Here is a 12860-nt window from a genome sequence, read left to right on the forward strand (position 1 = left end):
GAAATGTCACAATGCATGACATATGCATATGCTCCTTACACACAATCATCCATTTCCTCTCCACACCTCTCCCCTCCCCTTTTCCCTCCTCTCTCTCTCTCGCATTCTCTGGCCCCTTTCTGCCTCTCCCTTTCTCCTCCCTGTGTCCTCCTACCCCTGCCGTGCTAGCAAGCCCCAGCATGTCTGTGGTCGCGTCTCTCTCTGCCGGCGCATCGTCATCACCAACCTGAGGAGCGAGCTCTATCTCTCTCTCACAATCACACACACACACATGCAGTCTGTCTTACACATCCAGCAACACTGCACAGCACTCATACAGTGTAAATTACTGCTGATATATTGATGTAATTAAATCCAATAGCCTGACAAATAAATGTTTTCTGATCTCAGAAGCTTGAAGAACCACTCACACATGTCTGTCAGAGACAGACAGGTCGAGTGACGAATGAGGTGAGCCCCTCCCCTCATTAAAAAGAGCCACTCGTCCGGCCTCGGTTCATTCTCGAGCAGGCCGGACTTCCGCACACTTTTGCGAGTAAGGGTATGCAGGGAGATATCTCACTCATGAGGAGAACGGGGATTAAAAAGACAGGGATTAAGTTCTCTTTCAATTATTCATTTCGATATCTCACATGAAGTATAGAGCCAACTCCCGTATCGCAGCGTGCAGGCACGAATGGTGAACTGACATTGCATGTAGCTCATTCACTCGTTTTGTAGTAAAGCGGTTTAAAAGGAGAGATGTTTCATCTTCATGATTTCCAGTGGCTCAAAAGGCTCCTGTGAAATATGAGACTGTAGGCTTCGGAACTGGACGTACGCGACGTTCAGAGTATATTACAGGCCAAGATGGTGATTAGATGGACCTTAAAGAGATTCTCCGGTACCTCTGTATACTTTCTAGTCAGTAGATCTGTTCTCACTCACGAGCCAAAAGTGGTCCTTGAACATTGCATAGTCCGTCACATACAGTATATGCAGAAATGTGCACGGTGCCATTGCTCTCTCTCCCTCTGCTGTGTCCATTGAGCCTTTGGGCCCTCCTTGCAACCTCATAGGATAATGCTGGGTAGGCCTCTCGCCAGCTGTCACTCAATTGCGAGCGGCTGAAGCTCATTGGCTAGAACTCAAATTGCTACGGGACTGTAATTCTTCTCATAGATTATGTATGTCTGAACTACACATGGAAACATCCAGCCCAAAGCGGGAGGCTCAAAAAAATGCTTTCTTAGTCGCCAGAGAACCGAAGCATGTCTTTAACAGTGGGAAAGCCTTCCCTCAGTCAATAAGGTCCTGTAGAAAACCTCTGATACAGAACATTGGTAAGGAATGATCTGTTTTTGGTCACACCACTTCTCAAAGACACACCACTTGTTTCCGTATAGTGAATGTGTAGAAGGAGCCCCGGTGCTCAGTCTCAATGACTCCGAGCGGTAGGCCTGTCACATCCAGATTTAACTTCTCACGGGCCAGGCCCAGAGGGCCATGGTTCCTGAGTGAGGGTGGAAAATCTCTCTGGTCGCTTGGGTCACAGGAGATGCCAGGGCTCGTCATACAGCAGAAAAAAATGATCTCTGCTATCCGGAGCTTGCCTGGTCATCGAGGGGTTACCAAGATGAGGGATGAGCCTTCTTCCCTCACTCTGGCTAAAGTGTGGAGTACAGCTAGCGCAAAGAACCATGGGTAGTGCGCATTTTCTTGTGATGAAAGAGATCTACGGATGCTTGGCTGTTCTTCCAGATCTGTTTCACCACTTGGGGATGGAGTCTCCATTCCTTTTAAAGGGGATTCTCCCTGGATAATAAGTCTGCTCCTACGTTTAGTACTCCCGGGACATGCGTTGCGAGTAGGGACAGTATGTGTGCCCTGCTCCACTGAATAATCCTGATGGATAGTCTGTAAGCACAGGGACCAAGTGCCACCCTGGTGGTTGATGTAAGCCACCACAGTCGTATTGTCTGTGCTGGTCAAGTCGTGACAATTCCAAAGGGAGGGTAGAAAGTGTTTCAGTGAAAGAAACACTGCCAGAAATTTAAGGTCATTTTATGTGAGCAATGCAGCGTTTATTGCATTCCCCTCGTCAATGGCGCCCCAGCCCGTGAGTGGCATGTCTGTTATCACCACCTTCCTCTTGCCACTACCCCTAGGGGTAGTCTACCCCTAGGGGTGCCAGAAACAAAGATTGAGGGGCTCGTCCAGTGACGGAGAGCCAAGAGACATGCAGAGGATACCTTTATCTGACCATTGTGGTGATGCCGTGTAGACATACGTTGGGCAGACACCAAGTACTGGAATTTTCTCAACCTCAGTGGGGCAAGAGGTACTACTGAAATGGTGACCGAGCGCCCCCTGTGGAAAGGGAGAGGCACTGTCAAAACGACCCAATGAGTTAATCTAAGAGTGTCAAATGGCGAGAGAGAATCCAGCATTATGCCTATAGCATCCTTTCTCAGTCTAGGAGTCTCTTTTGACCGTAGCAAGGTGAGGTGTAACCGGTTAGTTTAGCCAACGAAACGAGTGAACGTTAAATGTATTACACAAGAGAGTAGGCTGGCAATTCCACCGTAGATGGGAGAGCCAGTTGCAGCCGGCATCCCAGCATCGTCGGGTGCCAGCAACAAGAGTGAGGGGGTTTGAGTACCTGCCTCAGTGGCCATAGTACATTGAAATCAGGGGGTCAAGGTTAGGCCGTGGTCAAGCCACTGTTACCCTTCCTACGTCCCTAATTAGTGGAATAAGTCCTGATAACCTAGTAGCGCCTGCTGCGAATTCGTCTTGACAGGCATGAGCTAGCTTATTTGGTGCCTCATGGCCAGTGTTGGGAGTAACGCGTTTTGCAGAAACAAGTAATATAACAGTTCGTGTTACTCCAATTGGAACAGTATTACAGTTACTGATCAAAGAAATGAGTTGTTACGTTTACTATCATTCCCTTCCTATTACGGTTATAGATCAAAATGAATATCTCTGATGATAATTCCCTCTGTTGAAGCAATGTAAAATATATATATATATATATATATTTATATATTTTTAAATCCCCGCCCCAGATTCTAATTGTTTCCGTCTGTCACGTTCTGACCTTAGTTCCTTTGTTTTGTCTTTGTTTTAGTTGATCAGGGCGTGAGTTGGGTGGGCAGTCTGTGTGTTTTTCTATGTTGGGGTTTTGAGTTTGGCTTAGTATGGTTCTCAATCAGAGGCAGCTGTCAATCGTTGTCCCTGATTGAGAATCATACTTAGGTAGCCTGGGTTTCACTTTTGGGTTGTGGGTGTTTGTTTTCCGTGTGTGTGTTTGTTGCCACACGGTACTGTTTCGGTTTCGGTCGTTTCACGTTTATTGTTTTGTAGTGTTCAGTTTATGTCTTTAAAATAAACGTTATGGACACTTACCACGCTGCGCATTGGTCCTCATATCCTTCTCGCTACTCCTCCTCAGAAGAGGAGGAAGAATGACGTTACACCGTCCTCTCACCAAGTTCCTGTTTACACACGCACACACTACAACTAACTTCTTTAGTGAGGGAGATGAAACATGTGCTTTCTCAGTGTGCAAGTATTCCCATTACTTTGATTTGGTAGGACCAGTGTTGGGAAAAGCTACTCTGAAAATATAGTTTACCAAGATACCATTTATTTTACAATGGAAGAAGTTCAGCTACACTAAAGCGTCCTTTTAAAAACTATAGTTCACTGAACTAAAGTTACTTTGAAAAAATTGCTCACTGCATCCAAACTACTTCCTGAAAAATAACCGTATGGCGGTCTGAACTGTCATATACTTCAAATTGCACAAACAGATCACTTTGGGGTAAAATGTTAACAGAATGTGTATTTTAGCCTATTCAACACAACAGCTAGGTTTCAAGTGAGAATTATAGACACGTTTGAAGCCAAAAAAGAAAGGAAATTAGTGCACCCATATTTTATTAGATTTTTGCAAAACAAAGTAGTGTGTAGTTCCAGTAGTTAGATGGACTGCAACATGACAAAAAGTAATGAACTACTGAAAACCTTATTTAAATATGAATCTAGTTCAACTACTACCAAGCTACTGCAGAATGTACTTAAATTACTAGTTGAATTACATGTAGTTCATTACTCCACAACACTGGGTAATAGCCTAGCTAGTAAGCACAATGTTAGCCGGAGGAAGCTAGCACTTTGTTAGTTTTGCAATAAGCAGTGAAGCTAGGGCAGTTGGTCTAGTCAATGTGTTATGGCTGGGTGTGGGCTGAGTTAACGAGAGAGAGCGCTAATAATTCTACCCTTTCCGGTGGTGAGCTACCCAGGTTCCCTAAGCCATGCAGCTAAGCTAGCCAAGTTTCAGTATCAAGCCGTGTGACACTAGCTACCACAGGAGACAAAGGGAAGGGAAAAAAACGAATTTACCCGAAGCAAAAACTATCCTTTCGATAGTCACCCATCACAGAAGATGAGAGCTGAAAAACCTGCGTACGGCGGCTGTGAATAACTGAACAGGAAAACAGATCAAGTCGTGCTGAGGAGAGCTTAGGTTATTTATAATAAGGGTTACATGGAGAGAGAAAATCGGACATATCTGAAATGAAAATGGATGGCCCTCCATTCAGCAAAATATTTTGGATCTAAACCCTCCCTGAACACGTGAAAAACAACTAGTGACCCTCTATATCCAAAACAATAATTAAAACAAAGTAGATAGCAGAGAACATGTCTCCCATTTACCCTTACTTCTTGGGTAGACCAGAGCCTTAGATATGCAGTTTTAGAAACTGTTCTTCGTCCTGTTATTACATACCAAAACGTGAGTTTTTTTTAAAGCATACAGAGCTGCAGGCCAGAAGGTTGTGGGTTCACAGACCACAATGGACAAGGGTAGGGTTGGAAAGATCTCCTTCATAGTAAAAGCATGAATCTAGCATGGTATTTGCAGGTCCGAGGAAAAAAATCCTGTTATAAACATTTCATGCAATTCTACGTAATTTGACATATTTAGTGGAATCTTTTTTTAATACCACACAAATGACCAGAATTACATGCTAAGCATGGACAGAGAGATAGGCCTATGTGTTCATCTTATCATATTTCTACAATGCCAAATCAGTGTGTCTTGTTTGCAATGAAACTGCCCCTGTTTGCAAATAATAACATCTGAGGCATCATTAGTAATCTGAACATGGTACTTTCAAAAGTTAGGCCTACTTTTCCAACCCAGACAGTGAGCGTTTAAGCAACAACAACAACGACAAAATCTTTGAATGTACAGAAAGTTAATAGCTTAAATCAATTGATAGTGACAGAATTAGATTACGTCCCTAGCAAAGTCAGCCTTTGAATGTCAAAGAAACAAAACAATGATATCCCATATGCATCGGAGTCACGTCTTTCCTGGGTATTTTACAGCTTGTTTCTAGCATAAAGCATCATGGACCAAAGCGCTGTTATAGATCGATTTATATTATGGGATCCATTATATTCATCTCCAACATCTTAAGCTAACAAGGGGTAGGTCTGTGCTTTTTTGACATTTTCTTGAAGAAGAGGTAGGTCTATGGCAGACCCTCTCATAACCCCTCAATTGGAGTCTTGGTTTTTAACTTAACAGACCTTCATTGGCCTGGAGGAAGGCTATTTAAAAAGAGTGCATGGCGGATTGTTGAATTTACAGACAAATTTGCCTACTTTCAGCACCATGAGCTGTTCATTTCCGATTGATTTCAAGTTTCAGTACCACAATGTAAATTACTCAAATCTGGCTTATTGTGAGATCGGTACCTCTGATAAATACATAATGGGCATGGAAACATTGTTTTGAATAAAAAATCTATGATAGTAGTAGCAAGCTGTCAAAGCAGAGCAGACCGGGCTCAGGGTTGGAATATCGATTGTGGTGTGTAATGCAGCTATCTTAGAAATATAACTTTGCTCTGGGCTTCTCCGAGCATACACTTCATAGCCTATAGCGTGTAGATCATTTGATTGACACCACACTAAATAGCCTATAGGTGCAATTGATATTGCGTGCCCAGCGGAGAATCAGAGGTGACGGGCGGCATCGTGCACACACCGATATATAGCCTGATAAGCAACTAATTTTAAAAAACTATTGAAATGTCATTACGTGTCCCTCCCCTGGACTAGATTAAAAAAAATACTAAACAATCCCCTTGACTGAAATTTTAAAAAGCATGACCCTCCCCCATTTTCCTCCAGGTAACCATTCTGTAAATTTCGATCTGTCCCTTAGAGTAGTACTTTTCGTGAAGAACATAGGTGAGAATTATCAGATGGTGGGTGAGTGGCTCCTTATAATGAGGGGAGGGGATCACCTCATTCGCCACTGGTCCTGTCTCTCTCCGATAGACGTGTGATTGGTTCTTCAAGCTTCTAACGAACGCAAGCTATCGAAACAAATAATCGAAGGGGGGGGGGCGTTCGTCATGTCCCAATGTCCCAACAAGTCAGCCCGATAGAGCCCAGGTGCCCAATGCCAACTTGGTCCAGTCCTCTCTCTCTCTCTCTCTCTTTACCCCACACTTAACATCGCTCCCTCTGTTTACATCTCCCTCTTCTCCTCCTCTCTTACAGTTTCTACATGGTGATCTAATCTGTCAGCGGGGATGACAGAGCAAGCAGGACTTGAAGGGCTTCGGTGTGTCACGAATCAACCCCTTCCCTCTTCCTCCTCACCCCCTCTCCCCTCCTACTCCCCCCCCCATCCCTCCTCCCCCTCTGTTGAGCAAGATGAGACTCGTTACCGTGCCTCTGCTGTCCTCTCTGGCACTAGTGTCTGTGTTTATGTGTATCTGTGTGTGTGCGTCACAGAGTGTCAGTGTATAATGTAACAATACTAATGTAACAGTAATGCAGGTACATGAGAAGGAAGTACCTGATAGTAAAATGACTCAGGCAAGAGGGTGGGTTTAATTAAACAATCTCAGTGTTGTCAGTGCAGTGTGTTCTTTGAGAAGGACATGTCTCAGCCATCTTGACAAAAATAGAAGGAAAACAAATATGCTACGGGACTAAAAATGTCACTGTTTTCCTCCCCACTGTGTTTCTGCCATGACATGAAAATCCTGTGTTGTGAAATTGAAGGAGAGGAAGAATAACATGTGTGTACATTGATGAGCTCTCTGCACATGGCCCCCAACCTTTTCCTCTCTGCTCCCCATGAACTCTTGTTTTCAGGCAGGGCCACTACCAAGCAAATGGATGGAAGATTAAATAAGGGATAAGAGCAGTCCATCCTGCCTAAAATGGCTGCACTTATCCATGTGTGTGGGCATGTGCCTGGGAGTGTGTACTAGCCTGGGGATGTTGTGGGTGTACCAACCTCACTTTGAGGGCGCCTACTCTTCATCCTGTTTACAAACAAGAAAACGCGGCTATGTTTGACAGTGGAGGCTGGTGGGAGGAGCTATAGGAGGACGGCTCATTGTAATGGCTGGAATGGCACAAAAAGGAACGGAGTCAAAGATGTGGTTTCCATATGTTTGATGTGTCTAATACAGTTCCATTGATTCCATTCCAGCCAATACCATGAACCCATCCTCCTATAGCTCCTCCCGCCAGCCACCACTGATGTATGATCACATTCACACGCGCAGCTGCAGACTACTATAGAGAGACCTGCAGTATTAAATCTTTATCTGAGACTCTACAGACACAGATACAAACACAGGAGGCAGATGGTTACAGTCCAAGATGTTTAATAACAATCCAAAAAGGGGTAGGCAAAAGGTCAAAACCTGTTCAGAGTTCCAGAGGTACCGAATGGCTGGCAGTCTTGAGGTCAGGTCAGGCAGAATGGTCAGGCAGGCGGGAATGGAATCCAGAAAAACAGGCAAAGGTCAAAATCGGGAGGACTAGTAAAAGAATAGAAAAGCAAGCGCACGGGACACCATGCTGGTTGACTTGAACATACAAGACGAACTGGCACAGAGAGACAGGAAACACAGGGATAAATACACTGGGGAAAACAAGCGACACCTGGAGGGGGTGGATACAATCACAAGGACAGGTGAAACAGATCAGGGCGGGACAAATCAGTTCATGTCAGTCCAGCTCACAAAGACAGAGACCCAGTCACTGACTGATCCTGGATTTACTAAGTAGAAAGGAAAGAAAGACAGATACTATACGTTGCTAAGTTTCTCTGTCTTGCACACACACACTAGCCTTTTGGGAACCTAAGTGAGATTTTGATCCATTAAGCCTGGCTTGCAGTCGGCCTTCCAATTCATCCCAAAAGTGTTTGATGGGGTTGAGGTCAGGGCTCTGTGCAGGCCAGTCACCTTCTTCCACACCGATCTCAGCAAACCATTTCTGTATGGATCACGCTTTGTGCAGGGGGCATTGTCATGATGAAACAGGAAAGGGCCTTCCCAAAACTGTTGCCACAATGTTGGAAGCACAGAATCATCTTTAATGTCATTATATGCTGTAGCGTTAAGATTTCTCTTCACTGGGGCCTAGCCTGAACCGTGAAAAACAACCCCAGACCATTGTTCCTTCTCCACCAAACTTTACAGTTGGCACTATGCATTCGGGCAGGTAGCGTTCTGCTGGCATCCGCCAAACTCAGATTTGTCCGTCAGACTGCCAGATGGTGAAGCATGATTCATCACTCCAGAGAACACGTTTCCACTGCTCCAGAGTCTAATGGCGGCGAGCTTTACACCACTCCAGCCGACACTTGGCATTGCGCTTGGTGATCTTAGGCTTGTGTGCCGCTGCTCTGTCATGGAAACCCATTTCATGAAGCTCCCGACGAACAGTTCTTGTGCTGACGTTGCCTCCAGAGGCAGTTTAGAACTGGGGAGTGAGGTGTTGCAACCAAAGACAGACGATTATTACGCACTATACGCTTCAGCACTCGGCGGTCACGTTCTGTGTGGCTTACCACTACTTGGTTCGGGTCTCCGTTTTGACTTGGTGGGAGATCTGTCGACGTGCCCTTGGGCACCCTGGTTGCTCCTGTGGGTTGCTCTGGATGGGAGTCTGTTAGATTGTAATGTAATTTAAATGTTGAGCCGTTGTTTCTCCTAGACGTTTCCACTTCACAATAACAGCACTTACAGTTGACCAGAGCAGCTCTGGCAGGGCAGAAATTTGACAAACGGACTTGTTGGAAAGGTGGCATCCTATGATGGTGCCACATTGAAAGTCACTTCAAAGGACCATTCTGTTGCCAATGTCTGTCTATGGAGATCACATGGCTGTGTGCTCTATATTATATACACCTGTCAGCAACAGGTGGCTGAAATAGCCGAATCCACTAATTTGAAGGGGTGTCCACATACTTTTGTGTATATATAGTGTATGTGATTGGATGTATAGACATTATGAACAGTATGTGGATAGAATATATTGTCTATCTGAAGAATACGTAGGATATAATAGTATATCTACAGCAATAGTTGAATAGGATGGCCTTGACTAGAGTACAGTATATACATATGAAATAAGTAAACAGTATGTAAACATTATTAAAGTGACCAGTGTTCCATGTCTATGTACATAGGACAGCAGCCTCTAAGGTGAAGGGTTGAATAACCGAGTGGTAGCCAGCTAGTGACCATGACTTAAGTTCAGAGCAGGGTACTGGGTGGAGGCTGGGTAGTAATGCCTATTTAACAGTCTGATGACCATGAGATAGAAGCTGTTTTTCAGTCACTCGATCCCAGCTTTGATGCACCTGTTTTGACCTTTCCTTCTGGATGATGGCTCGGGTGGCTGAGGTCCTTGATGATCTTCTTGGCCTTCCTGTGACACCAGGCACTGTAGATGTCCTGGAGGGCAGGCAGTGTGACTCCGTTGATGCGTTGGGCAGTTGCCGTACCAGCCCGACAGGATGCTCTCACAAACTTTTACAGATGCACAATTGAGAGTCTTGGGGGCCAAGCCAAATTTTTTCAGCCTCCTGAGCCTTGATGATCGAGTTGGAGGCTGTACTCCCTGTTCATGCAGTCATAGGTGAACAGCGAGTACAGGAGGGAGCTTAGCACGTACCCTTGTTGGGCCCCTGTTTTGAGGACAAGTGTAGTGGAGGTGTTGTTGCCTACCGTTTAGCACCTGGTGGCAGCCAGTCAGGAAAGTCCAGGACCCAGTTGCACAGGGCGGGGTTCAGACCCAGGGCCCCAAGCTTCATGATGAGCTTGGAGGGTACCATGGGTACCATGGAGGGTACCAGGCTGAGCTGTAGTCAATGAACAGCATTCTTACATAGGTATTCCTCTTGTCCAGGTGGGATAGGGCAGTGCGATGGCGATTGGATCATCCGTGGATATATTGGGTCTATATGCAAATTGCAGTGGGTCTAGGGTATCAGGTAAGGTGAAGGTGATATGATCCTTAACTAGCCTCTCCAATTACTTCATGATGACAGAAGTTATTGATACGGGGCAATAGTCATTTAGTTAATTTACCTTTGCTTTCTTGGGTACAGGAACAAGGGTGAACATGCAGACTGGGATAGGGAGAGATTGAATATGTCCATAACATTCTGATTGGTCAGACCAGCATTGAATAGACCTTAGCACGAGTACTCCCTGTTTGAGTTTCTGCCTATATGAAGGGTGGAGCAGAATGGAGTCGTGATCTGATTTGCCAAAGTGAGTAACAATGGTCAAGAGTTTTTGAAGTGCCACTACTACAGGCAATGTGTTGACAGAACTTCGGTAGTGTTTTTCCCCCCTTTTTTTCAAGTCCCCAGCTACAATAAATGCAGCCTCAGTTTCCAGTTTGCACAAAGCCCAGTGTAGTTCCTTGTGAGCCGTCATGGTATCGGCTTGAGGGGGAATATACACGGTTGTGACGATGACCAAAGAGAATTCTCTCGGGATGTAATGCGGTCGATATTTGATTGTGAGGTATTCTAGGTCGGGTGAACAAAATAACTTGAGTTCCTGTACGTTACCGCAATGAGTCGTTAATCATGTAAACTGAGGCTGCATTTATACCTCCGCCTTTCTTCTTCCCGAAGGGTTCTTTATTCCTATCTGCGCGATGTACTGAGAACCAAGCTGGGTGTATGGACGGGGACAGTATATCTGTAGAGAGATATGATTCCGTGTAACAGAATGTTACAGTCCCTGATGTTTCTCTGGAAGGAGATCCTCGCCCTGAGCTTGTCTACTTTATTGTCCAGGGACTGAACATTAGTGAGTAATATACTTGGAAGCGGTAGATGGTGTGCACACATGCCTCCCGAGTCAGACAAAAAGTCAACTCCAAATAGCTCTCCTCTCCTGGTGGCGTCTTAGATAAGTTCAATCACCTTGGTGGGGTACGAACAAAAGATCCAATTCAGGAAAGTCGTATTTCTGGTCGAAATGCTGGTGAGTTACCGCCGCTGTGAAATCTGAAAGTTATTTCTGGCTGTATGTAATGATGCAAGAAACGTTCTGAGATGATAACGTGAGAAATAACACACACACACACACACACAAATACTGCAAAGTTGCTTAGGAGCCAGAAACAGAGTGGCCGTGTCTATCGGCGTCATCTTACTAATCTAAAGATTGTTAGCTGACATGGCTAATTGAGTGACTGTCAGTGACTGACATAAGAGAAACATTGCCAATGCACAACCAAGTTTGGGGGCCAGCTAGAGCTCTAAGTGACCTCTTATGTTGTTTATGCCTGGAACCGGCCCTGCAGCAGGGACACACACAGGCACTATAATAATTATGATAAGTGTACCATATTACGCATTTGATCGCAAAAAAAAAAATACTGTGTAGTTTACCAATAATGGTCTGATGGTAAAGTGGACATACTTGGTATTCATATCCAGAAAGAAGGAAAAGATCTCACCAAAATACATTTTAATAGAAAATGTGCAAAAATAGATAAGATCTTGCTTCCATGGAAAGGTAAATCCATGTCTATTTCTGTAACAAACACCCTGATTAATTGCCTACACCGAACTTTATTTTTAAAAGTATATAAGCAAAAGATATTCACTTTATTTGGAATGGACAGCCAGACAAAATTAAACGGGCCTATTTATATAATGAATATGAATTCGGAGGGCTGAAATTAATAAATATTAAAGCATTGAAGCATTAAAGCATCTCAATAAAGTCTTCAGTCATACAGAATTTGTACTTAAATCCAAACTGGTTTTTACAGCAGGTTAGTAATGGCTCACCCCATGTTCAAAAATTGCCTTTTTCCCTTTATTCAGATTAAAACTTCTCACTTTCGGTTATTTGAAAATGAAAAAATATCCGGAATATCGCTATTTTTAAAATAAACTATGGAAAGCTGGTAGCAATTTCAGTTTAATCCACCAGAAAACATAAATATTACAACACATATTATGGTTCAAATGTAATTTAAAACATTAAAAAAATATTTTAAAAAATGTCATATTTGTTAGTAATATCATAAATACGACTGGTGGAGTTAGGTCACACACGCAGTTTACAAAAATACAGTGCATTCGGAAAGTTTTCAGACCCCTTTACTTTTTCCACATTTTGTTACGTTACAGCCTAATTCTAAAGTTGATTAAATATTTTTTTCCCCTTCGTCAATATACACACAATACCCCATAATGACAAATCAAAAACAGGTTTTTAGAAATGTGTGCAAATGTAAAAAAAAATGTAAACTGAAATATCACATTGACTTAACTATTCAGACCCTTTACTCAGTACTTTGTTGAAGCACCTTTGGCAGCGATTACAGCCTGGAGTCTTCTTGGGTATGACACTACAAGCTTGGAACACCTGTATTTGGGGAGTTTCTCCCATTCTTCTCTGCAGATCCTCTCAAGCTCTGTCAGGTTGGATGGGGAGCTTCGCTGCACTGCTATTTTCTCTCCAGAGATGTTCGATCGGGTTCAAGTTCTGAGTCTGGCTGGGACACTC

At 44.0% G+C, this 12860-nt stretch overlaps 1 protein-coding gene across 2 annotated transcripts in view; it reads right to left on the reverse strand.

The window, feature by feature from the left end:
- Window positions 1–12860, reverse strand: part of nrg2a (neuregulin 2a) — a 105321-nt gene that overhangs the window by 64609 nt on the left and 27852 nt on the right. The gene's annotated exons all lie outside the window — the stretch shown is intronic.

The sequence above is a fragment of the Oncorhynchus nerka genome, linkage group LG10 (genome assembly GCF_034236695.1).
Source record: "Oncorhynchus nerka isolate Pitt River linkage group LG10, Oner_Uvic_2.0, whole genome shotgun sequence".
NCBI lineage: Eukaryota > Metazoa > Chordata > Actinopteri > Salmoniformes > Salmonidae > Oncorhynchus > Oncorhynchus nerka.